The 25,390-nt window shown below is 45.2% G+C and overlaps 1 long non-coding RNA gene across 1 annotated transcript; it reads left to right on the top strand.

The window, feature by feature from the left end:
* The first annotated feature begins 870 nt into the window (after positions 1-870).
* On the top strand, positions 871-1,932 carry LOC142563694 (uncharacterized). The gene is made up of 3 exons (XR_012824385.1): positions 871-1,049; positions 1,651-1,728; positions 1,840-1,932. It is a non-coding gene; the product is annotated as an uncharacterized LOC142563694 (long non-coding RNA).
* The last annotated feature ends 23,458 nt before the right edge of the window (positions 1,933-25,390 follow it).

Below are 25,390 nucleotides of genomic sequence, written 5' to 3'. Positions count from 1 at the left end.
CAGCACACTGCTTTATGGATCCTGGCCGAACTAAACTGAAGAAAAGTGCAGTTCCTATTCTCCCACCCCCGCTGACACGTTGGCAGGTCATGACAGCCCAGGGTAGCTTAATTTTGTAAGGTTATGCATTCTATGTGTTCCCACATTTCCACTGGAAGTAGTATAATGTGTGCCTCTCTAATAGGCTCACATACCTTACTAATTAGTCCTAAGCTTGATTTTGACTGTGGCATGAGCAACATTCTTTGTGTTGATGCAATTGCTAAACTCCCAGTATACTCACTAAGTGGTGTGTGGGTCCCTCTCATGTATTGTATTGTTTAACCAAAGGTTGTCCTGTTGGGGCAGTGTTAGAGCCACTAACTTCCTTGTGGATTTGCTCTTTTCACGTTTAACATATTTAAACCCTGTGAGCATATTTATTGACCCTGGTCAAATAAAACTGACAAACGTGAAGTTCTTACTGCCGACACCCCCACTGACATGTTGGCAAGGGCATCATGGCCCAGCCAGGGAAACTTAATTTCTTAAGTTTACGAATTTTATGTGTGCACTTATTTTCACAGGAAGTAGTGTCATATGTGCCTCTCTAATAGGTTCACAAACCTTACTGATTGGTCCTAAGCTTGTTTTTGACTATGCCACAAGCCACATTCTTCTATGTGTTGATGCAGCTACTAAATTCTTAGTACACCTGCTAAATGTTGTGTGCGTCCGTTTTAATTTGCGTTTCGTTGTTTGACAAGCTTATGTTGGCCCAAGTGGCGCGATGTTAGAGCCGCCAACCTCCTTGTCGATGTGCTGTCTTTTCATGTTTAACACACTGAATCCCTGTGAACATATGCACATTGCTATTGAATGCTCTGTGCTTTGCTCTACACTGCCTTGGTATTTTGTCTTGTCCAGTCCTGTCATCGGGCCCATCTGGGATGAGTCGCCAGTGAAATGTTTAACAGCATGATCGACAATTGGTCCTGGACAATCCGGGTTGGTGACTGCAGTGCAGCTTTCCTTCCCATGAACACAGTGATGGATCATGGCAAGTCAAGGTAACATTTGTTTTCGTATGCAGACCATTCTGCAGCATTGCACGCAATGTTTTGTAGTGTTAATTCAGCAGTTTGCAAATACATGTGTGTATTGTGCACCAGTTTCGTTTGCGTCAACTTTAGCTTTCTAACCGATTTGTTTTTGAACTACCAAATGCCATTTGTTTGCGTTGACTGCCCTGTCCTTGCGCAGACTCCATGGGCATGAGTAGACTTTGGCGGAATGAGGCTGTCATAATAACCCAGTCTGCTCCTTCATGCTTCTTTGGAGGCACTGCCTATATGACCACTGGAGTTTGGTCATGGGGTTTGGTCACAGTGCATGCAATAACCTATTTGGTATACTTCGGCGTCGTCAAACTACCCAATAAAGAACCCAATGTGCTAGTAGACACTACTAATTTTAAAAAAAGTTGCCTGCCAGACTTGAGATGTTCATTGCGCCTTGTGTCTTCCTCGCCCTTTCTATTCCGTTATTTTCTCCTGACTTTTCGCAAAACTTCCACCCTTATTGTCTTGGTATGTGATACCGTCGGTTTTGAGACAGCCGTAATGATGTGTAATGGTAGGGCAACCATACCTCATGCAAAAGTTTTTGCAGGCTGAACCAGTGTCACTTCAAGAAGCAGGTCCGCCCCTTCAGGCACTCGCAGAATATGGCCTTGCGTCGCACTTGAGGGTAGGGAGCCCCTATCAGTCTCGGTGCTTGATGCAGCAATTGCATGCATGGCCACCATGTAGGCAGAAAAGTTCTTGCCAATGACAATTTTGGCATTTATGTGATTTACAGATATCCAAGCATCAAGCTCATGAACAAGTGCTTCACAGCTTCTGCACACTGCATAGCCTCTGGATTGTGTTGCAGAGCCTGCAGAAATCCTGCCACATGGTGAGACGTATTCATCTCATACCCAATGCAGCATATTTAACTCGGGTACTTCTGTGGCAATTGCAGGAACAGCTGTAGGAGACGACAATGAAAACCAAGATTCTGTGGAGTGCCTGCAATATCTGCAGCGATTTCTAACTGTATGCGACAACAATCAAAGCCAAAGTCCTGTGCCCTGTGTGGAATCTCTGCAGCATTCTCCAACTGTGTGCGACGACAATGAAAACCAAAGTCCTGTGGAGTTTGTGGAATCTCTGCAGCATTCTTTGACCGTACGCGACGGCAACGACAACCAAAGTCATGTGGAGTGTGTGGAATCTCTCCAGCATTCTTCGACTGTACGCGACGGCAACAACAACCAAAGTCCTGTCAAGTGTGTGGAATCTCTGCAGCATCATTCGACTGTACGCGCCGGCATCGACAACAAAAGTCCTGTAGAGTGCCTGAAATCTCTGCATTATTCTCCGTCTGATGGTGAGAGGTGTTTTTTTTTACACCCAGCTGCTTATGTGCCTAATCTTTTTTTTCCTTTGCAGAACCACATTCAAGTGACAAACACGAGAGCCGGAGCCCTTCAGAAGCTGTGGCAAAGACTCCATGCACTGCACTTGACGGTGAGAGATTTTTTCTTGCTGCCAGCTGTTCCATGTCTAATTGTCCTTTTCCTTTTTATTTCTTAGGCTGGTATTGCACCACTAGCTCCATGTGCCAGCTACAAAAGACGAAGTACTGGTCCCTGGGAACCATCTTGTGAGTACAACAACCTGACTGCATTTACTTTGCAACACAAGTAAGGAATAGTCATTAACACCATTACTTCATGCACATTGTTAACTGACCTGACGAATACCAGTTTTTCATGTTGTAAACTGCATCACAGAATTCCTGCTGTAAAGTTTTGCCTTTCTTGGCCTTCAGTCAATGTTTTGTGCGAAGGAACGTGACAGTCAGTGTGCGAGAGCAGAATACACTATAGACAAAGCAGCAGCTGCATCGAGGAAATTTGTAGGTGTGGTGTAATAATGAAGGTTTTCTCTTCTGGAAGTACCTCGTGAGACTAGACTTAATCTCTTATCACATATTGTGTTCTAAAGTCCTTTGTAGCAGGTGACAGAAAATATTTGAAATGTTTTTTTCTCAGTGAATACATGCCAGCAGCTTAGTGTACAATGTGCAGAAGGTTCGTGAACTGGTTACATGTCTAATCATTAAAGTATTGGGGGGAAAGTAGCAGGGAGCTGGCTTTGTCAGTCCACTGTGATGTTTGGAATGAGGGATTCTGGTCGCTGTATGTGACAAGCATAAATTGCGGCGTCATATGTGATATAGCAGGGAGTTGATTATGTTTTGCTGGACAGGAGCAGAGCTTAGCTGTCGCAAAACAAATTTGGTGGCGAAATTTGCATTGTTAGGCAACTTCTTATTATGCTCGTTATTGTGATCACTGCAGGAAAAAAAATTATGCTCGACGTAACAAGAGTGCAACCATTCTCCAACAACAATAGACAACGTCCTAAAGAAAAAATAGTAGAGGGACAAAGTATTACTTAGGCTTCCATGAAGTTTTCATATCTGGTGGGTCGATATTTCAGCTGCTATAGCCATAATGATTTAAAAAATAGGACAGCTTATCTTTCACATGGAAGGTGGGCTTTCTTAGCGTTAATCTATGACACAGTGCCCGCACTACAGGTTCTTTTGAGGTTTTGCACGTGTACTTTTTGTTTCCGTGATTTTCCACTGCTATATTGCACATTCAGCCAATTTATTGTGATCTCAATATGTGCAAGAATGTATGAAGACGGTTATGTGGAGCACACAATGTCTGAGCACATGTTACGCAAGAGAGCAAACTTGTGCTATAAAGGGGAAACGAAATTTGTCTGATTCGCCTGAACCAGTTGACGAAAGGATGCACGTTGCCGTTTGTTTCAGCGGAGCAGCAATGGCGCCCTCTGAACCACGTAGTTCGTTTGAAAAGGTGCATGACGATTCATGATTTTGATGCGCCTTTGATGATTTTGATGCGCCTTGATGATTTTGATTCATGATTTTGACAAGCAATTCTCTGCTGTCGCTGCCAACTTGGTACAGACGTACAGGTGTGAAGCAGCAAACGACAGGGCGCATGCGCGCAAGCGCTGTTGAAGCTCCGCTTATGCGCGTCTGCTCTGTCTGCACAGGCGCAGCATATAGCTGCACCTCTGCAGCCGCTCATGCCTGCGGTTCAGGACCTCTCAAGCTTATGCACTCGATGAACATTGGTCTGGCCAAACATGACGTCTGCACTGTAGAAATTTCGGAACTCCTCATGCACTGTTCTCAACTGCTTCACTGCAGTGCAGGTGAATCGAACAAACCTAATAACTCATGTTTAGTAGTGCACTGTACTTTCATTTATTGCTAAACATTTCTTTCATTTTTGTTTTTCCTTCAATCTAGCTTCTGGAAGCATCTCCGCTACGCTCGCTACAAAGCACACCAGTCGACCAAAGGACATCATCAGGCGGCGTCAGGGGCAGGTCTCCGAATATAAGAAGACAATTGCCAGGCTGCAGAAATGACAGGTGAAGGCCCCCCTCACAGTTGATGAAGCACTCGGTGTTATGCGCCCTTATGTCACAGATAAAATGTTTGAGCTGCTAAAAGCCATGTTAAGCTTAACGGAAAAGGCAAAGGAAGACGGTTTGCCCAGTGGATAAAAAAAGTTGCACTGCACTTGTATTTTCGTGGGTCACGAGCGTATCGGTATTTGTCTGCATTTCCAAATTTGCCCACTGAACGCTCTATCCGGAGGTGGCTCTGTAACGTGAAAATGACACCTGGAATAATTCCGGGGATAATGCCACCCATGTCGTTGCAACTAGATCGTGGTATGAGCGGGATCGTGCCTGTTCCCTGATATTTGACCAGATGATGCTGAAAAAAAAATATGGCCTATGATTCAACCCAAGATCCTGTACAAGGATTCCCTGACGATGGTGTTGAGCGCACTTCAACCATTGCAGACCGAGCCATGGTTGTTCTGCTCTCTGGAATAGCTAAGATATGGGTTCAGCCAGTTGCCTACACAATTGACCATGCACCAACACCATCGCCAGAACTGTGTTGCCTGATGATGTCCCTTATTAAACAACTAAAGATGATTGGAATAACTGTCAAAGCCCTCATATGTGACCAGGGAGCCTGCAATGTGAGCTTAGCTAGACGGCTTGGCATGTCTGTAGTGCAACTGTTTTCCACTGTTGACGGAGATCGTATATTCTTCATCTTTGATGTACCACATCTTGTAAAAACACGAAACAACCTGCAAATGCACAAGCTGCACATTGAAAATGAGGTTGTTAACTGGGGGCCCATAACTGAATTGTTCCATTCGACACATGAGCTGCGGCTTAAATTGGCGCCAAAGTTAACAGAGAGACATATCAATCAGAAACCATTCAGCTATATGAAAGTCAAACAGGCAACACAATTATTGAGTGCGTCAGTTTCCATCGCCATTAGGGCGCTTGTATACGTCAAAGAACTTCCGGACACTGCGCTTTGCACAGCGAATTTTTGCGACAGGATGGATAAACTTTTCGATGCTTTGGACATCTCCAACCCAAACAGAAATCCTCAAAAATTGCGTTACGCAATCAGGAAAGGACAATCTGAGGCAATGGACTTCCTTGGAAGGCAGACGTTGGAAGGCAGACGGCAACCACAGACAATTACTGGTTGGCAAGTGACTATAAAAGCAATCCTTTCACTATGGGATGAGCTTTCAAAGAAGTACGGCTTCAGCTTCCACCTTACGAGGTGGCTACAACAGGACCCTTTGGAAAATATGTTTGGTTGTGCTAGGCAGAGACAGGGGTGCAACACGAATCCCACTGTCCCCCACTTTATGAGTGATCTAAAACAAATTATGGTCCAGAAAATCATGAAACATTCAGAGAAAGAAAATGTTGAAAGGGACAAGTCTGTCCTTCTTGAAGAGCTCTCCCCCTTTTCGTTGAGGAGCCCTTGGCTTGCCGATCATGTACAGCCTTGTCGTCCGGAGGACTTTCCTCCACTTCAGGATATACACACACTTGCTTCGCTGAAAGAATCTCACATAGTTGATGATTCGGCTTTGTACTATGTCACTGGATTCCTCACAAAAAAGTTTCTTGAAAAGCGTGAAAAGGGTTGCAATTGTTCAGGAATTCTCAACGATGAGCAAGACGACACAATACAACCACATAAGTACTTTATGTTATTGAAGTCTTATCATGTCCCTGGTAAATTGTATGGGAATTTAACTGTTCCATCTGACAGAGCCTTTGAAATGTTCCAGGAGATGTAATCCCTCTTCCTTTCCACTGTTGAAAGTGTAGCACACTGGCATAGTGTCTGCTCCGTTTTGTATGAAAAGATATCATGCATAACGTTTCAATTCTATTCAGCAGGCCTTCGAGAAAACTTCTTAAGAATGTTCTGCCGCATACGCTTATGTTGGCTTGTTCGTTTCATTAATCGTAACCTGAATAAACTTAGATTTCATTCCTCACTTTCTGGCTTGCAGTTTGACAAGTTCAAGGCGTAATCCTTGATTTGGGGCAGGTTCTTACATAACAGAAAGTTGTCTGCGCTTGCCCTCGGTGCGTTAGTCATGAGGCAGATTTCCTTGAGTCTTTGGGAGTGTTAACATGCAAATGGGCGACAACTTGACAAGCTTCGTCGGCAAGCATTTTGAATGTTTGAGGAGATGACATCTTCCTTTCCACTGTTGAAAGTGCAGCACATTGGTATAGTGCCTGCTCCGTTTCGTATGACAAGCTATCCTGCATAACGTTCCAATTCTGTTCAGCAGGCTGTCGAGAAAAATACCTAGGGATGTTCTGCCGCATACGCTTATGTTGGCATGTTCGTTTCAACAATTGTACCCTATAAAGTTCGATTTCAGTCGTTTACTGGCTTGCAGCTTGACAGGTTAGAGGTGGGATCCTTGATTTGGGGCAGGTTCGTACATAACAAAGTGTCTGTTTGCCCTCTGGGCATTAATAGTGAGGCAGATTTCTTTCATTGAGTCTTTGGGAGTGTTAACGTGCAAATGGGCGACAACTTAAAGCTTCACTGGCCAAACTGCGAAAGCAACGGGTGTCAACAGTGATGTGCTGCGCCACCAGACAAATGTGAAACTGCAGAATCTAAATCTGAGTTCCTTGTGACAGAATTGTAAACGAGTGTTCTTGTATTAAATCATTGTAGTGTCTTTGTTTGGACGAGCTAGAAATTGCTAGAGGTTTTACGTTATTTCCACGTAATGGGATTAAGCTAATCTATGTGCCACTTTTTCACTTTGTTATGGCTAAGCAGGTGAGAACTTCGTAGGCTTACACATCACGGGTTTTTCTATTTGTAGTACTTTTTGTCTGTGCACGATCGTACTGTTTGTCTCATGTGCATGCTTGCTGACTGCTGCGGTCGAAAGCTTCGGTGAACTGTACAGCTACAATCATTTCAGATAAATTGTAGTTTTATTTAGCTGCTCATTACTTACATGAAAATGGTTCGATGCGTGTCACTTTCTCTTGTCAAGCAACTCATCTTATTTTGGTACTTTTAGCTGTAAGTACAGGACAAGGACAATTTTATTTGTATGGCCCATTTTCACTTCAACTGCACTCTCCACTTTGTGGGAGATTTATTATATACGTGCAATTTTTCATTATCCAGACATGTGTTACATTACTCCGTTGTGCTATTCTGCTTCTGCAACAGGTAATTGCCACCATGCCAATAATTCGTTTTCTTATGGCTTGCTTTCTGCAAGATGTATATCTTTGTGTATAGTCTTGTGTATGCTGTCTTGCTTCTTGTTCTTCACGAATAAAATATTGTGCTGTATTTTCATGTGTGTATGCACCTTCATTGCACTGAACTAAATTTCAGCATGCCTTTGAAGCATATTTCACATAATAAAGCTGTACTCCTTCGTTACCACTTGCTGCAATTGTTGTATTGTTATAGTTGAAATTGTGTGCTTAAAGACACGCACAGTTTCGTGCGCTGGTCGTCGCAAAATATGAACAGCCACGCAAACGACTTCATGAAACTACCCCATCCATGCAACGTAAGCAAACCGAAACTGAAATTAAGGCCTCCGAGATTCGGCAGAGTGCGGCGGCCACATTGGAGGCTGGTGCGTTTCGCCGAATCCGCTAGGTGTGCTGAGAGCCAACGTCGGCCGCAGGCGCCCATGGGAGTGTCCGCTCTTGTCGTTTACTATGTTACTCTATGATTGAACTACGTGCGAAATATAGTTGTTTATTCTTGTATGAATAAATGTTTGATGTTTAATGGCGCAAGGGCCAGGTATGGCCCGAGTGCGCCATGCCCGTGGCAATGAGTTCACAGTGTAATTGTGTGAGTTTTATGATAGTTGAAGTGACGTGTCTCTAAAGGGGCCTTAAATATGGTCGCTCTAAAGTGCGTAAAATCTATGTGTAATAAGATTATGGCGATGGCGAATGACATGTACTATGGGTATTAAGATACATTGCGCTGTTTATTGTTGTTTTGGTAGCGACTGCTTCTACACGCGAAGTGCACGTGCAAGCGCTCATGAAACACAGATGGACTGGTCGACTTGTCATTTCAGGAATGCAATAAACCGAGAAATATTTATTGAAGAGAAGGATCGATGGCTTGAAGCCTGCTTGTAGTTGGGTTTCCTCTGGGGGAAGAGGAGAGGAGTGATTAAATTAATGGGATAATATTATTCTTCTTTGCTTAACGCCAAAAAGCAGTGATGTCTTCCTTGTACGTAACATAATGGATTGTTTAATAAATATCAAAGAAATGAAAAAGGATGTGGCAGAAGAAATTACGGCTTCCGGCACTCTGTCCAGCTTTGACTGTTGACACTTGAACACTTGGCAGTCAGCAGTGCGGGATGGGCTTAAGGGAGTAAAGTGCCAGGAAAAGAGCCTATAAGCGTGGAAAGAGTAAAAGAAGATAACTATTACCATATATACAACCGAAAGAGAGAGATAGAAGGGCTTCTTATTAGAAAAACAGATTTTTGCCGTGGCGTATACAACCGCTGGCATACTACTCTCTATAGGGATAGCGAATGGGATTAAAAGCTTTCAGAAGAGAGTGGAAAAAATTTAAGAATGAATGAAAATAAATATTACTATTAATAAATAATAAATAATATTAGAATAGTAGGAATATTAGTATCAGGCCTACTCGTACAACAGAACGACTGTGTAGAAGTGTATAGTTTGTATGTGCAGCGAATTTTTCTCAAGAGTATTTGTCGCCTGGCCCTGCACACCGGCCCTGTTAATTCGTGTGCAGCCATCAAGTGGCAACGCCCTACTGCTTGACGAAGTCAGAGAGTTTTGTGAGCGGCCTACGACGCTCGAGAGGGACCACGTGGCCACAGGAGCGTCTTCCGTTGGTGGCTGACAGCAGGCGTGTTGCGGTAGAAGATGAAGAGTTGCTACCGCGGTTTACAAGAAAAGCCCCGCACCGGCGGGGCAACCTTTTGAGGTCTTCCGCATCACCACAGTTGTTGACATTGGCCGTAGTGGCGAGGCCTGAGCGTTTATTCTTGTGCTGTCCTTATTGTTTGTCTCCGACTCTAACTCTGTGCAAAGCAAGACTAGACGTTTCAAGTCTGGTGCGGCCGCAGTAACATATGGCGAAGGTTAGTTTGGTTGCTGCTGAACCGTGTTCAGGTTGTCTCATCCGTTTTCTTCTCTTGCTCACTGCCCATTTTGCTAACGCATTCTGTAATAACCCCGTCTGTTCCTACGTTGTGTATAAGTGTTTTATTTCCTCTGCTGAACACTTGAAGCAGGCAGCGCTCGCTCCCGAGGGTGCTGTTGTGCGTTATTTCATAGCTACGGGTGTCTGTTTGTAGTTTCGGGATCTTTTGCTCTTAGTGCGTTAATTCTGCGTGGGTCCCGGGACAGAAACGGTGGGAATTTGTGTTGCTGTCATGCAGACTATCGCTGCCAAAGCAGCCCGCAGGTCCCGGGACCCACGCCCGAGATACGATACTATGCTTATTCTTTATTGTCCTGCAGTTCTCTTTCGTATGTTTGAGAGTTGTGTTATTCAGTGTGCGCGGAGTAACGCAATAAAAAAAGGAATGTGCTTAGTCTATGCTGGGGTCGCACTGCCGTGAAACCAAAGCCTCTCCTGTGCTTGTTGTTGTTATTGTTGTTGCCGTCGTCGTCATTGTGGTCGCTGTCGTTGCTATTCTTCTGCGCTTGTCAGTGTTGCCATAGTCGTCTCAGCAAATGAAACATGCCGACAGGGAGATTAATGGTCGCCATATTAGTGTAGATCTTCTTTGTTGATGACTATGATGATGATGACCTCAGTAACTCGTGGCACAAGCCCGTTACGAATTATCGGCATGAAATTGAAGACCATGTACAGAAAGAGTTTATGTGATTCTTAAATTTGGTACAAATTTATTGCGCCCCCCTCCACTTTTTACGAACACTAGAAGAACCAACAACTGACAATAGTGACATTGACGTCAACACAGGAAAGAACCAAAAAAATTTAATTGAAGATATTTAGGGCGAGAACCGACGTCGAAGAAAACCGCTCACATACCTCTTTGATGTTGACGCCATCTGCAACCTGCTCATAGACTCCGGAGCATGGGCCATCCTTCCGCGCAGCTTTTCCCTTTCGCCTTCAGCCGGATGCTCCAGCACGCCTACCGCACCACTTGGGGATTTGGCGCGAGCTGCGCTAATCAAGACACCACTACACTGAATGCAAGAGGCGGTAGACGTCACGGAGCAGTACCTGCTACCCACCGGACTCAGATGTTCCCCGACCAAATCTGAGCTTCTCCTTTATAGAAAAGAAAAAGGCCGCAGACCCAAGGGCTGGAAACCGGTCTCGGAAAGTGACATTCACCTGTTCACTCGGAGCGGTGACCCGATACCCAGGGTCGACACCATCAGAGTCCTGGGTATGTTCATAGAATCACGCGGCGGCAACGGCACTGCGCTACGCAAGATAATTGCGAAAACCGACAATGCTTTTCGCCTCGTCCGAAGGGTCACGAACAGACATCGTGGCCTCAAGGAGGACAACCTGCTTCGGCTCATCAACGCCTTTGTGCTGTGTCACTTTACCTACACGGTGGCCATGCACAACTGGCTCAGAGCCGAGCGGGAAAAGCTTAATGCCCTCATTAGAAAATTCTTCAAGAGAGCCCTCGGGCTGCCTGTCAGAACGCATACAGAGGACCTCCTTCGGCTCGGCATACACAACACCATGGAGGAGATGGCCGAGGCTCAGGAACGGGCCCAGCTAACTCGGCTGTCCACCACGCCAGCCGGCAGGCGTATCCTCGAGGAGATCGGACACGCACCAACCAAGAACTTGGCTGAAGACACCCAAATCCCCAGAGAAATAGGGGAGAAGATCGTGGTCGCCCCTTTGCCCCGCAACGTTCATCCCGTTCACAACGCAGGTCGTCGCAAGGCAAGAGCATTTAATATACTAAGGCAAATAAACAAAGACAATATCGCAGCAAGCTTCGTGGACGCAGCTGCATACCGAGACGGCAAGGCTTTTGCGGTTTCCGTCATTGACACGCTGGGCAAAGTCATCAACTGTGCTTCCGTCCGGACGACGAACCCAGAGGTGGCCGAGCAAGTGGCCATTGCACTCGCCATGCAAGACGGTCGGAGAGACAGGGTGTATAGCGATTCGAAAGCCGCCATCAGGGCATTCCAGAAAGGCCGGGTAGCCCGGCAGGTAGTTCAAATTCTGAAAGGCGCCAAACAGGGCAACACCTCCATGCACTCGATCCTTTGGTTCCCTGCACACGTCGGGGCGATTGAGGGGGTTCCTCTGAACCTCAACGAGTCTGCCCACGAGGCTGCGCGTGGCCTTACCGACCGCGCTGCCCTCGGATCGGGCGACTCTCTCCACGGACACAGAGACGCTCCTCTCACACACAACGAAATCACGAAATTCTTTTACTTAGAGAGAAGGGTTTTCCCCCCGCCTCACTCCAAGCTAAGCAGGCCGCAGGCGGTCACACTAAGACTTCTGCAAACGAACTCGTACCCAAATCCGGCGTCCCTTAATAGCATATATCCAGAGATTTATCCAAATTATTCTTGCGTGGCCTGTGGTGAGGTAGCTACGTTGCCTCATATGCTCTGGGAGTGCGGGTCGCTGGGCCCGAAGTTCACCAAGGAAGAGTGGGACGCGCTCCTGCGAAGTCCTGTCTTTGAGGATCAAATCCTGGCCGTCCAGCGCGCCCGCGATCGGGCCGGCAGACTAGATCTGTCAGTCCCGTCGTGGGATTAGCCGGGTGCGCGTTTTATCGCGCTTTGCTGGACCGAATAAAAGTTTATTCACTCACTCACTCACTCACACTGAATAGCTACGCTTTATGCAAGCCGCCCACCTGATTTGAATTGAATAGACACAAACACGTGTACCGTGCGACTGATCGCGCAACTATTGCCACGCGACCGGCCGCTCGATGTACTTTGCGTGTATTCGCGGCCTTCTTTCACGCTCGGAAAAACACTTTTATGTAGCGCGTATATTGAGTAACAAAAAAACTGTAGCGGGAGTCTTTCATGCGGCTCTACAATGTTCCCACTGACATATTTCGTATAATTGAAATATTTGGGAGGTTCAGTAATTAATTAAGGATGTATTTAGGCGGAATGAAGCAAATAATCTGTGTATCTCCAAGCGACGGCAAACATTACCTTGCTTCGGTCCAGTTACGTGGCATTTGCATATTTTTAAGTCTATTGTAGTTGGAACATCCTGTATATACCTACATATACGCGCGCGCGCACACACGCACACACAGATATATATATATATATATATATATATATATATATATATATATATATATATATATATATATATATATATATATATATATATATATATATATATATATATATATACATATATATATAAAATGTGGGTTTGTGCACGGTGGCTCTATGCGATGTTTTTTTGCATTCTTGTTACCTCCTACCACCCGCCTCGTGGAAGTATGCTCCTGTAGTGGGTCGTACCAATTCTTACGCGCATAGTCAGCGTAGCAGCGAGAGATTCCTTGTTTTTTTTTTTTCTTTTACTTTACCATTGTCATTTTCATATATGAATGTTCTTTATCTACCTACTGACGCCCGATTTTTCGGCCTATCCGCCTTAGTGGGTACGAGCCATGATAAAGGTTGATCATCATCATCATCATATGATAGCCTTAGGCCCCTGGCTTTCAAGCCCGCAGCAATAATGAGTCCACGTGACGAGGAAAAAGTCGACGGTTGAGTCACGGCCTAACCCTAGCGAAAAGCACGCTCTGATGTCCACAACGTCCCTGCCTCGCATGAAGGCGAGCAAATCGGCCCGGAGGAGTCACAGCAGGCACAGCAAACACCAGCCGCCGCAGGGTAAGCGAGCTCACGACTGACGTTACTGAACCTTTCACGGAGTTCATCGGAAGAGCTTGCCAACATTTTTACATCGGCGTTGCTAGACACAAGCAGACTGCAATGCATGGTTGCGTCCTATCTCTTCTGTTCATGAAGCAGCCGGACACGAACCCTAACAAAGGTACGAGGCCCCGCCGACAGCAGACGAAACGGTGTTTACAAGGTCACGTGACTGAATGGACATGTAAACATAAGTTACCCCTAGGGGTGCTTCATAACTGGAAGAGCGAAAGGGAAACCAATGCACGGGAAAAACACACCACTATATATATATATATATATATATATATATATATATATATCCTGAGATTTATGTCTAATTACCCCTGTCCTGTTTGCGCTAGCTGATGACTCCTACTTGCACCTGCAGATTTCGTAACTTTATCACCCCGTCTAGTTTAGGTTTAGCTGCTAGAACTAATCTTTGGAGCGTTAGCCAGCGCCAGCATTACTGCCTTGGGAACATCTGTTCTGCCGCAGGTGTCACGTCTGCGTGAACATTTTAGTTGATCAAAAGGAACAGTTCAAACAAACGAAACACGTAGCGTTAAGGCATCAAAGCTGTCAGATTCGAAACCCTCACTTTATAATGAATTTGAAGGAAGGAAACCGAGAGTTCCAGATGATTTTTATTATACACAAGAGACATAACAGAAATTGGCACCAAGGCCAACATGGGGAAATTGTAGCTTTTCTTTTCATTGAATATATATATATATATATATACAGTGCAAATTGTACTTACTTCAATTAAAGAGACTGAATGAAAGCTACCACGTCGCCGTTTTCCCACCCACTTTCTTGGGTATTTGTGTTTTACTATTAGAACTAATCCTGGGAGTGTTAGCCAGCGCCACCATTCACAAACCTTGGCGGCGGATGTGGACCATCTTCTCTGCCGCAGGTGTCACGACTACGTGATCTTTTTGGGTGAAGGCAATCGGTCTACAAACTCACGCGTGCCTACTTCAAGGCATCAATGTTACCGGATTCGAGACCCTCGTTACGTAATAAACGAGAAGAAAGGGCGTTAACTGAGGGGCCCGATTTTATTAACCATATCACAAGAAGCCAACAAACATTGACACCAAGGACAACATAGGGGAAATTAGTTGTACTTACCAACTGAATTAAAGAGACATTAAATTAGTGGAATTGAAAGTGGATGAAAAAGAAGCTTGCCGCAGGTGAGGAGTGATCCCACGTTTTAGCGTTAAGCGTGCGACGCTCTGACCAATTGGGTCCTGAATCCGGCAACACTGATGTCTTCAGGTAGCATGTGGGGGTTTATTGACCAGTTGCCTTCACTCAAAAAGATCACGTACTCGTGACGCCTGCGGCCAGTTATTTCTTATCCACTTTCATTTCCAGTAATTTATACTTTCTTTAACGCATTTAGTACTAATGATGTCGCCTTTGTGGTCTTTAGTGTCTGTTTGTTGGCTCCTTATGCTACGATTCATAAAAACCGGACCCCTCGATTCGCTTTCTCCTCGTTCATTATATATATATATATAGAATGAACGAGGAGAAAGCGAAGCGAGGGGTCCGGTTTTTATATATATTATATATATAATATATATAATATATATATATATATATATATATATATATATATATATATATATATATATATATATATATATATCGCATAAACATTTCGGAACATAGGGAAGCGCTGAAACGGAATGAATGGCATACATATTTTCGAAACGATCATGACAAATTACAGTTTCTGCTTTTAAAGATCAGGAGCGTAGCAGTTTTTGAGTTCTCAATTAGCATTTTTCGCATTACTCTTCATTATTTTACTACGTGTCCATGTACGGAATTTTTTGTCGGGCAAGAGGGCAAGAAAAATGTTACTCCCAAGTGTTTGCCGGACGAAAACAGGGGCAGCTTGATGTGCCAAATTTCTGGGTAGGCGTGCACTTTTTCATCGCTCGTTCCCTTCCTTTAGCTCAGTTTCCTATAAAGTTAGTGTGATGGTTAACCAGCTTCCCGGCATTTTAGTTTATGTTCCGCTGTAGCGCAGAATTACGTATCGCCGCCGTTTTTTTTTGTAAGCAGCCTTGAAACGCAGCATTATACCTCCGGCTGTGAATCAGAGAAACGCTGCACAACAAATGGCAACACCTTCTGGGAACTGACGCAGAAGCTGCCACTACAGCGTGTGAACTCGACATGAAGAGGCAAGCTGGTGTAGGTGACAAGTTCCGCGACAGCCAACGCGAGATTTCGCAGGCAAAACAGGCTAGCTCAGAAGAGGAGCACGGACGACACCGACACCACCGCCCGACCCGCAAGTGAGCTTTTATTACATTCCTGATGAACGAAAGCATGGCTATGACAAGGCTCCTAAAGGTTACAATACAGAAACTGTTACAATGGCAGAAATATGAAACCTATTGTGAGTTAAATAGCATTATTATCTTTTGAACTCTTTCCAACTATGATTTCATCGCCATCGGGCCTCTTTTCTCTACGTCGGGAGCAAAAGGAGATGTCACGACTCTCCACCGCTGGATTGATTTTACTGTGGTTTAGTCACTCTTTACACCAAACGTAGTGCAAAAGTCTAAAAGGCAATTTCTACCAAGGAATTCGTGGTTAGGCTCAACTTACCAAAACTTGGCCAGTGTTGTGAGGAAGTTTTGTTCAAAAGGGATAGCACGTCCGTCACACATACCATCTCGTGTTATCAAAACCCTAAAGTCAGCATACCGTCTTGTCGAACAAGGATGTGCCAGGATTCTTTTATTCCAAGATCAAGACGCATTGGAACCGCCTGCCGGCTTCTATCACCATTACTACGGATAATGCAAGATTCAAAACAGCCGTAAACAATATTTTGTGTTACAGTTATTTTCTGCACATGTCTGTTGTCTATGTGACCACTCCTTTCCGTAATACCTTCGGGCCTGGAAAGTATTTTAGTGAATGGTAGATAAATAAATAAATAAATAAATCATTCCGACTGTTGGCGCGGTTTACTCACAAGTGTGAAAATACGTAATTGAAGTCAATCTGCGTTTATGTTCTGGTCCCGCGAAAATTCTTGGCCGGAATCGCACTCTCTGTGTAACATTCGTGGCATAACGTCACACTCAGTGAGGAACTATGGCCGCCGCGTGCTAAATAAAGGACACTTGGGGGTCTTTAGTGCTGCTCAACAAGCGGTTCATTCCCGTAGATATCATTCGTTCGAGCCCGGTGTTCTGCGTAATGTGAAAATTGAGGACTCGAAAATCTTTCAGAGCTGACTTACTGACCAAAGAAACTCGAGTGGGGAAACGGACGCTGGCTCAGCTCCAACGCAAACGGAAAGACACACGTAGTGGCGATAAAGTGGCGTCATTACACATGTGTCGTCCAAATACATCTCACCATTGTGTCGAGACACAGACGCCATGCTGTTGAATTATTGTAAAAAATGTGTCAGCAGCCTCAAATACATCACCAAGGGCGCTATAACATAAAACTATTCCAAACTTTTCTATTCCATTTCTGCTATCAGCCCTCCGCGATTGGTCAAAAGCTTTTTTCGACCACTCCGCTCCACCTGTCTGTCACGCGACGTCACGAAAACCGCGATACATCCCTATCTGATATGATGTGTACACACTGATTATGCATGATTTGACCGAAAAAAAGAAAAATAGTTCTTTCTGATTCGACGCCTTTTCGCTATTAGCCCCCCGCTATTGGTCAAAAGTTTTCGGGCTGCACCCACTTCACCTGCCTTCACGCGACGTCACAAAACCGTGAAAACTCACCGCGTCAAAGTGACGTGTACGCATTAAAGGTGCATTAATATGCCGAACAAAGCTGAATTTTTTTCTATATAGCCGCAGGGTGCCCCGTTCCGAAAGGAATAAAAGATGGCTGCCGCCGATCGCACAGGTGCTGGCTACTCGCACCTGCCGGAGAGCATGGGTTTATTTGCGTATAATCAGACTTCTTGAGTGGCCGCGTAACGTTTTCGAGCACTTTCTGCACGTATACGACCGCATTCGGCCAACTCTTTTTTGCTGAGGATCCGTTTTAGCGTCATTCTTAAGCTTCCGCTGCATGCCGCCGCGATTTTCGACCAGCCACCGCAAGCTCAGTAAGGGAAAGAGGACCAATCGCAGATGCCGGCACCACCCTGTTCATCCGGTTATCGATTTTCAGTGCACTGGATCTGGCCCATCGAATCCCTCTCCACTTGAGCGTTCTCTTCGCCTCTTGTCAGCCAATCAGATACGACAAGCCGCTCAGTGTAGTCAATGTTATTCGTTTTTCAAGCAAAGAAAAGTGACCTCCTATGAACGTAGAGAGCGTTTGATTGGTCTGTTCAGACAACCCTGCGGGTGACAGCCCGTTGCTTGCGTCGGTGGTTACGCAAATTTGACGTCAGAAGATTGAAATAAAAACATATTGGAATAGTTTTACGTTATAGCGCTCCAAATGACCTCTGGATAGGTTACGCGTAACATAATTACCAATTAGCTTCAGCTAACGACCTGTATAGTACTTCATTTAGACGTGAGAAAACTATATTAGGCACCAATATCCTTTCATTTCTCATTGTAACCGCGAAGACAGCAACTCTTGCCCAGAGCTGTGTACTGCTTCCGTGTGAGCCTTTGCAGTGGTTGGTATTGTGCGCACAGCCAGGTGGAATTATTTGCTGCTGCTACCGCGACATTCCAATATCTCTGGGGCAAACTGTAGTGTTGACTCGTGAGTGTTTGGCATGTTGCGCACTGGTGCCCACATCATCTCGTCGATGCTTCATAAAAAGTATGTCAACTAAGGTCAAGCAGGATTTTTAAAGCGGAAGCATTATGCATGACAAAAAAGCAGTGCCTCACGAACCAATCAGTGGAGCTGATTGGTTCGGGCGCCACGCCCACGATGCATAAGACGATGTCCCAGCGGTGCTTACAACGCTGCATCGCGCCCCCCAAAAAAACTTGGTCGGAGGCATCGAAGACGGTCGCCGAACCATTCGAGGCGACGCTAAGTATTAGCCCGAATGGCCCGCCCTAAATAGATTCCGACTGACGCCGATGTCAGCGGAAAACTCGTCCGTGCGTCCGATTCGACGAGGGCTGGTCGGGTGGCCAAGACCGACGAGCAGCGGGTTGGGCGTTAGGCGCACGAATAAACAGTCACCTCCAAATTGCACTGTGCAATAACAATCGGAGCATCCGAAGAATCCTTGTGACGTGTGGGTACATCGCGCGCGTATCCTAGTGCCAAAATGCTTCATCGTACACCTGGCTCCTTGTACCACTATACGAGCTGCTTGTTCGTTTTCGTATTCCGTACAGGTGCAACCTTGCTTTTTTTGTTGTTCACACGCTCACTGCAGCCGTAAGCACCGGCAGCACAAGGGCCGAAAAAAGGGCAGTGGATCACGGGATCGTGACTCAAAAGACGCACGTCAATGCCGCAGCAAGCCCGAGAAAGATACCACGGTATCGAAGCCTGAAACGCTGTTGGTTGCTTCTGTTTGCAAGGCGCTGGAGGAGCACGCTGCAGGATCTGTCAAATCGCCGGTACGTTACCCGCCGTGGTTGCTCAGTGGCTATGGTGTTGGGCTGCTGAGCATTAGGTCGCGGGATCGAATCCCGGCCATGGCGGCCGCATTTCGATGGGGGCGAAATGCGAAAACACCCGTGTGCTTAGATTTAGGTGCACGTTAAAGAACCCCAGGTGGTCAAAATTTCCGGAGTCCTCCACTACGGCGTGCCTCATAATCAGAAAGTGGTTTTGGCACGTAAAACCCCAAATATTATATTATTATCGCCGGTACGTTGTATACGGTACGAATCGTTATGATTGGTGTAATGGTCTCTGCAACAATTCATGCTTACCGATCGGCGCTCAAGACCTACTGCCTGCTGCGAGGATAAATTTCAAAATACACAACCACATGCGAAGCATCAAAATGCCAAAATCCTTCGGAGATGTATACTTCGACATTTTTTTTTTTTGTGGACATGGAAAGAAGAAAATGCTTCAGGCTCTGGCAACATTATTACAATATCGCGCATCAATGACTATTTCGTAGCTGAAGTTCGGTCGCTAATGGTAGGCGTAAAACAGTAATCAGAACGGCTGACGTGCTCTGCACAGTCAAGCAAGTAGCTTGCTATGCATTTTTTTTTTCGATTATTTCCTGCGGTCGGACTATCACCGCCGCCAAAAGTGGTTGAGCTCAGGAAAACACGAGGTTAAAAGAAGACACATTGACACGCAGACGCCGGTGCGTCCAATGATGCTTTTGTCCTCATGTTTTCCGGCTCTCAACCACCTTTAGTCAAGAGGTTAACAAGCCCACATCGCCACCCGTTTCACCGCCAATGCAATGGGCGCGTACTCTTCGCGAGGCGCATACATCTTCGAACGCGAGCTACTAAGATCTTCGAGACACATTTGCCATCTACCTATCCTATATGTATACCACCGCATATGTGCGTGAACTGCTCTGCCCTCCACCCAAGTACACAAGGAAGCGACGAACGCTACCTAGACATTTTTACTACTAAAACATAAGGCGCCAGAGGCACCATTCATTTCATAAAGCGAATAGTTTTTTTTTATACATAGACACACTCGGCTATTCGCTTACATTTTCAGTCATCGTCGATGGTTCCTGCACAATTTCTTTCGCACACTGAGATAACGGAGACTGTAAACCATCAAGCCGTCCCGACGTACTTGATATAATAGGATAGGGTGCACTTCAAGCTATAGCGTTATCGAAAGTTCACAAGCATACTCAGTGTCATATCCAGCTTCGTGCGCAGGAATCCCTTGCCTGAGTACATATAAAAATAAGAAAGCAAAGTGTGCGCAGCGCCCACCCAGATTGAGTTTACAATGTGAATGAATTAGGAAGAAGCGTGCTTACACTGTAAAAAATATGAATGTGAAAAAAAAAACAAGAAAGGAAATGAGAACATTTTACATTTACTATAGAAAGTTTCAATGAAAAAAAAAACTATTACGTTTAGAAAAAAATTCTTTTTTTTTTCGGCTTATGGTGAAGCTATATCTTTTCTTGACTTTTAACAGAAATGAACCCCATAAGGTAAAGTGAAAAATTTTGTCAGCAATACTGTGAGCGGAATTAGATTTGTTCGTCTCTTTATATCCTCAATTACATTTCTGCGCAGATTCAACAGTCGCGCAAGTAAAGGCGCATAGACTTCGCCTAAACGAGCCATTGTTCTTAGGTTCTGAAAAAGATTTATGTGCAATCAGGGCAATAAATGCCGTTCGGAGCATGGCTATATACAACCTCTTAGAGCGGATACTGTATGTGTCGTGTTGTAACGGGTGTCTTGGCACCAGATGTCTTGTCAGCCGTCTAATCTCATACGTTCTACGTAGCGTGCTTATCCGTACGCGCACGCGTGATCTTCTACGTCCCAAGGTTTGACATCTTCGTACTACATGAAAGCTGCTGTCGTGGGGGGGGGGGGGGGAGTAAAAAGTTGCTTCCTTAATGAAATAAACTGTCGAAACAATTTTAACATTCAGATTACGGGAGAAATAAACTGATAGTTTGGCGAAATCACAGAAAAGCAAGCTAACAAAAGTGCACACAAAACGTACGTTGCAGACTTTTCCATGCTTTTATTGATTACTTTCACAAAACTTTTTAGCAGTGCAGCCAAACCCCTCATCCGGCAGCTACGTCATTTTTTTTTTTTGCAGCTACGTTCTTTTGTATAAAGGTATATACTAAAAAACAATAACTCCCCGCAATTTGTTTTCTGTATAGCTTGTTTGAAGTGAAGGGCGCGCGTGAGATACATGGAAGGAACTTGCGTGGCTGTAGTCAAGTAGGTCATCAAATACAACTCATATTTGAAATGCGTGAATGAGCACTGCTTGAAAGAATTTTGTTTATACTCAATTGCGTTATTTGAGATGTAGCGTGAAACGCTGCGCAGCCAGCACCAAGGCGATTGAGCTCACGATCACGCGGGATATTAAGAAAGTATCGAGGAAACAGGCATTCCAACCTCTTTACCTAGTGATTGGTTAAGGAAAATTATGAATGACTGCAGTATTTGGGCTCTGCAGAAAGTAGCTTCGACGAACCTATCACCTCTGCCATTCCTTGATTTTCCAACAACAAAACTACAATTTTACTGCCAACAGGGATACTTCACCTGTTAAGTAAGCATTACGTTCGTCCAGTGGAAATCTCTGCGTCGCACGCATAAAAAATTGAAATATACTAATAAATAAGCAGCCTGACGTCCCGTAATCACAACAATACCGTTAGTTGAACCAATTTTAGTAATAAGCATGACGTCAGCGAAGTTCCCAATTACCGTCCAAAATTTATAAACCTGTCTGTTCGGCCTCCTACATACACAAACGCACGCCAATGGGTGTTCTAAATTCATTGGAAAAGTACTACAGAGCACAGGACGAGAACAATATTCACGGCGCAAACGTTGTTTCAGAATTGCAATATGCATGTAAACACTACACTTAACATGCCCCGCATAATAGAAATGAGTATTTTTCATAGAACTGGTCAAGAACAAAAATAAATGCTTACATTACAGAAAACAGCAAGAAAAGACAGCGGCTATACTGCAACGGTTCACAATTTTTGCGTAAACGCACTGACCAACAAGCAAAACTTATTTCATTTTATCCCTCTCCAAACTGACTCGGAATAGGAATCGGACCATTAAAATTGCTGAGCATTTTCCTGAGCTTTCATTGACAAATAATAGTACCACCAAGTTTGGCTTTGAATAAAATCTGATCGCGCAAACTGAGATTAAGAATCATCCGTTTTGTCCCGAACATCCACCACAAGTCAGTAGGACCTGGTAGACTTCATTCTCTTGTCCGTCAATAAATCTATTACCCTACTTGTAAAAAGAACCAGAAGCGACATTACGGTTCACGCGTTTGTCAGGTGCCACCCAGCGTTTAGCGCTGATAACAACTGACTGCCGCCCGTTTTCCTGCCGTCTTGCATAGCGTTTTCGAATGCGTAGTTAAGATGTCAACCGGTAGCCAACTAGCCCAACTTCGTAACACCTCACGTTTGAAATGCACATATTTTTAAGCCCCTGTATATATTCGCAACATTTGATCTGATGGCACGTAGGGTGACAATTCGTGTATGGTTACCGCGTTAGCAAACACCCTATTTATACCATCAGAAAAACTACAACCCTGCGCTGTTTTCAGAGCGACGAGGGCCGATCCCAACCAGAGGCGGAAAGGGAGGAGATTGGATCTCAACCAAGCGTCAAATCGGCTCACAAACCTGATACTCGGCCAGTGGAAAGGGAAACAGGGCATGGAAATAGTAAAAGCAAAGGCACCAAGGCTTCAACAAGTTATATATGGGGTGGATGCATTGGTAAGTTAAATGTACCATTCCGTAATTTTGCGTGCTCAACTCATGACCTGATCATGAGACTCACCGTAGAGGGGCGGGGCAAAGGGGGAGGGAGGGGGGATTCCTGGGTAATTTATACCACCTGCTATTGGCTACTTAGCTGCTTACACGTGCACTCACGTTTGTGTGTGTGTGTGTGTGTGTGTGTGTGTGTGTGTGTGTGTGTGTGTGTGTGTGTGTGTGTGTGTGTGTGTGTGTGTGTGTGTGTGTGCGTGCGCGTGCGTGTGCGTGTGCGTGTGCGTGCGTGTGTGTGTGTGTGTGTGTGTGTGTGTGTGTGTGTGTGTGTGTGTGTGTGTGTGTGTGTGTGTGTGTGTGTGTGTGTGTGTGTGTGTGTGTGTGTGTTTCGGGATTTAAAGCGCTCTTGACTAACCAGTATGCCTTACCAAGTCGTGTAGTCTTCAACTTTAACACGTCACCTGATTGTGCCTAGGCTGTGCGTTTCCGGGAACACAGTTTTAGGTTGTTAAAACTAGGAGATTAGCAACGGACTTGAACTACACTGAGTTATCTTCAGAGCAGCGGCAGACCTAAACATTACCGCGATGATCACAAAACGAATTATTATTTTATGTTATTTCACTTATTAGATTTCGATCACAAATTGTTGGGGACCTCTTGTAATCGCAAAATTCAAGCCTGCCAGTACAGAAGTCGCAACTGTTTGCTGTAGAAACTGTGTGTCTTGCACCAGTTGCGAGAAATAACTCTTCAAAATATGCAGCAACATGCATTCCTGTTCCAGTTAACCTGCTTGGGCACTGTGGAACTATGCAGCACTAAATGTGTTAGCTTTAACAGCAACGCATCAAGAACCTTATTTCTCGCACCAGGTGCCATGTTCATATTTCCACACCAGCTGTGTGGAATTCTGTAAATGCGTATCCCTGAAATTTCTTAACTGAAAAGTTCAGTGATTTCAATATTGATTTTAACGATTATCGCGCAAATTAGGGATATTTTAATTCCTGCTATGGAAATCGACCTTCAGAAATGGGCATTATGCCTGAAATTTTCTAATTTTTATAATTAGATACAATTGTTACATAAGCACGCGGTGAATGCGCGCGTGGATTGATGCAAAACATACTGCAGAGGCAATAAATACGTCCTTGGTAACAACTGTGTACGTTGCATCTTTTGCAGTGCGGGAAAATAAAAAAAACAAATCTGTTGCATTATTTGAAACTAGCTGGAGTTGTCGCTTGTGTGAAGAAGGAAACAACGAAATATCGGCCACTTTTTGTTCCAAATGGCAATTTTGCTTTCTCTAGCAAAAAAAAATAAAAGTGCGTTTCTGAAAGCGTAACCTGCCTGTCAACAACGATCTAGCATTATTTTTAGCCCTTCTACGCTCCCTATCCCCTTCTACGCTCCCTACGCCCTTCTACGCTCCCTATCCAGCAGCGCCAACCGAAATTTCAAGCGCAGCCATACGTGCCTTACAAATAGCTAAGGCACTCCGGCCGACACTGTTTCCGCAGCAGCACGGTGTTGTATCACTGCAGGCAACAGGTGATTCAGTCACAGTGCACAAACACTCCAGCTTCCCTCGTTGTTGCGCTACAGACGCCAGGCCTTGCTCGTCAATGGCTACCAAGGAGCGCCGCTGGCTTCGCCGCCTGGCGGGCTGCTTGGTATCTGCGGCCATCTTGTGCGTCGTGGGTGCCACCCTGTACGTCGCCATCTTCGTGTTCGCGGGTGACGCCGCCATTGCCGCCGGCTTCGTCAGGTACCCGACGCGGGCCGAACTGAGCCAGCTGTGCTCCGGGACCGCCTGCGTACGAGCACTGGATGCCTTGACGGAGAGCATGGAGGACGTCAGCCCTTGCGCGGACTTCCAGCGGCACGTATGCGGCAGATGGTAGGCGTTGCAGATTTGCGCTGTTTGCCAATGAACGAACAAAAGGCACAGGTGGTCAGCCGGACAAATGAAATAAAGCTACAAGAAACTCCCATCTCACGTCTCTGCGACCCCCACTAGTGGAAGAGCATTTAGACAGGCAAATTTCCCATGTTCTCGTGATTTGAAGCATAAATGCGAAGTAAAGCGTCCTTCCAAACACAGGAGTATATACGCGTGCTTGATAACATTTGGGGCAGCTAGCATGGCAAAGCACAGGTTAGCACAAGCACAGCTGTACGAGAAACAGTGAAGACCTCTTCAATGCCCAGCTTTTGGCCGCTCGCATATTCCTGTTCTCACAGTAAAATTTCATATGGCACTCTGCCCTAGTATTATCTAATGTCTTTCCTGCACCCACATGTCCACGTCTGTTTTGTTGCAGGTGTCAAAATGCAGGAAGTTGAAAGACAAACTTGTCATCCACCCTACCGCGGCACGAAGCTACAAAGAAACTTACGTGGTTTTCCTAGAATAAAATTTTATTACGATAGAAATTATATGGACACTCCAGGCGCATTTATGCCGTCCCCGTCTCCGTGAAGTTCTGTATAAAGTCCAAGGGCGATAAAACAGCTGCCGCGCACCGTATTCTGCGTGTGCGCGTGAAAACGTGCGAGGGTAAAC

The sequence above is a fragment of the Dermacentor variabilis genome, chromosome 11 (genome assembly GCF_050947875.1).
Source record: "Dermacentor variabilis isolate Ectoservices chromosome 11, ASM5094787v1, whole genome shotgun sequence".
Taxonomy (NCBI): domain Eukaryota; kingdom Metazoa; phylum Arthropoda; class Arachnida; order Ixodida; family Ixodidae; genus Dermacentor; species Dermacentor variabilis.
This window is presented reverse-complemented; position numbering and strand designations above follow the sequence as displayed.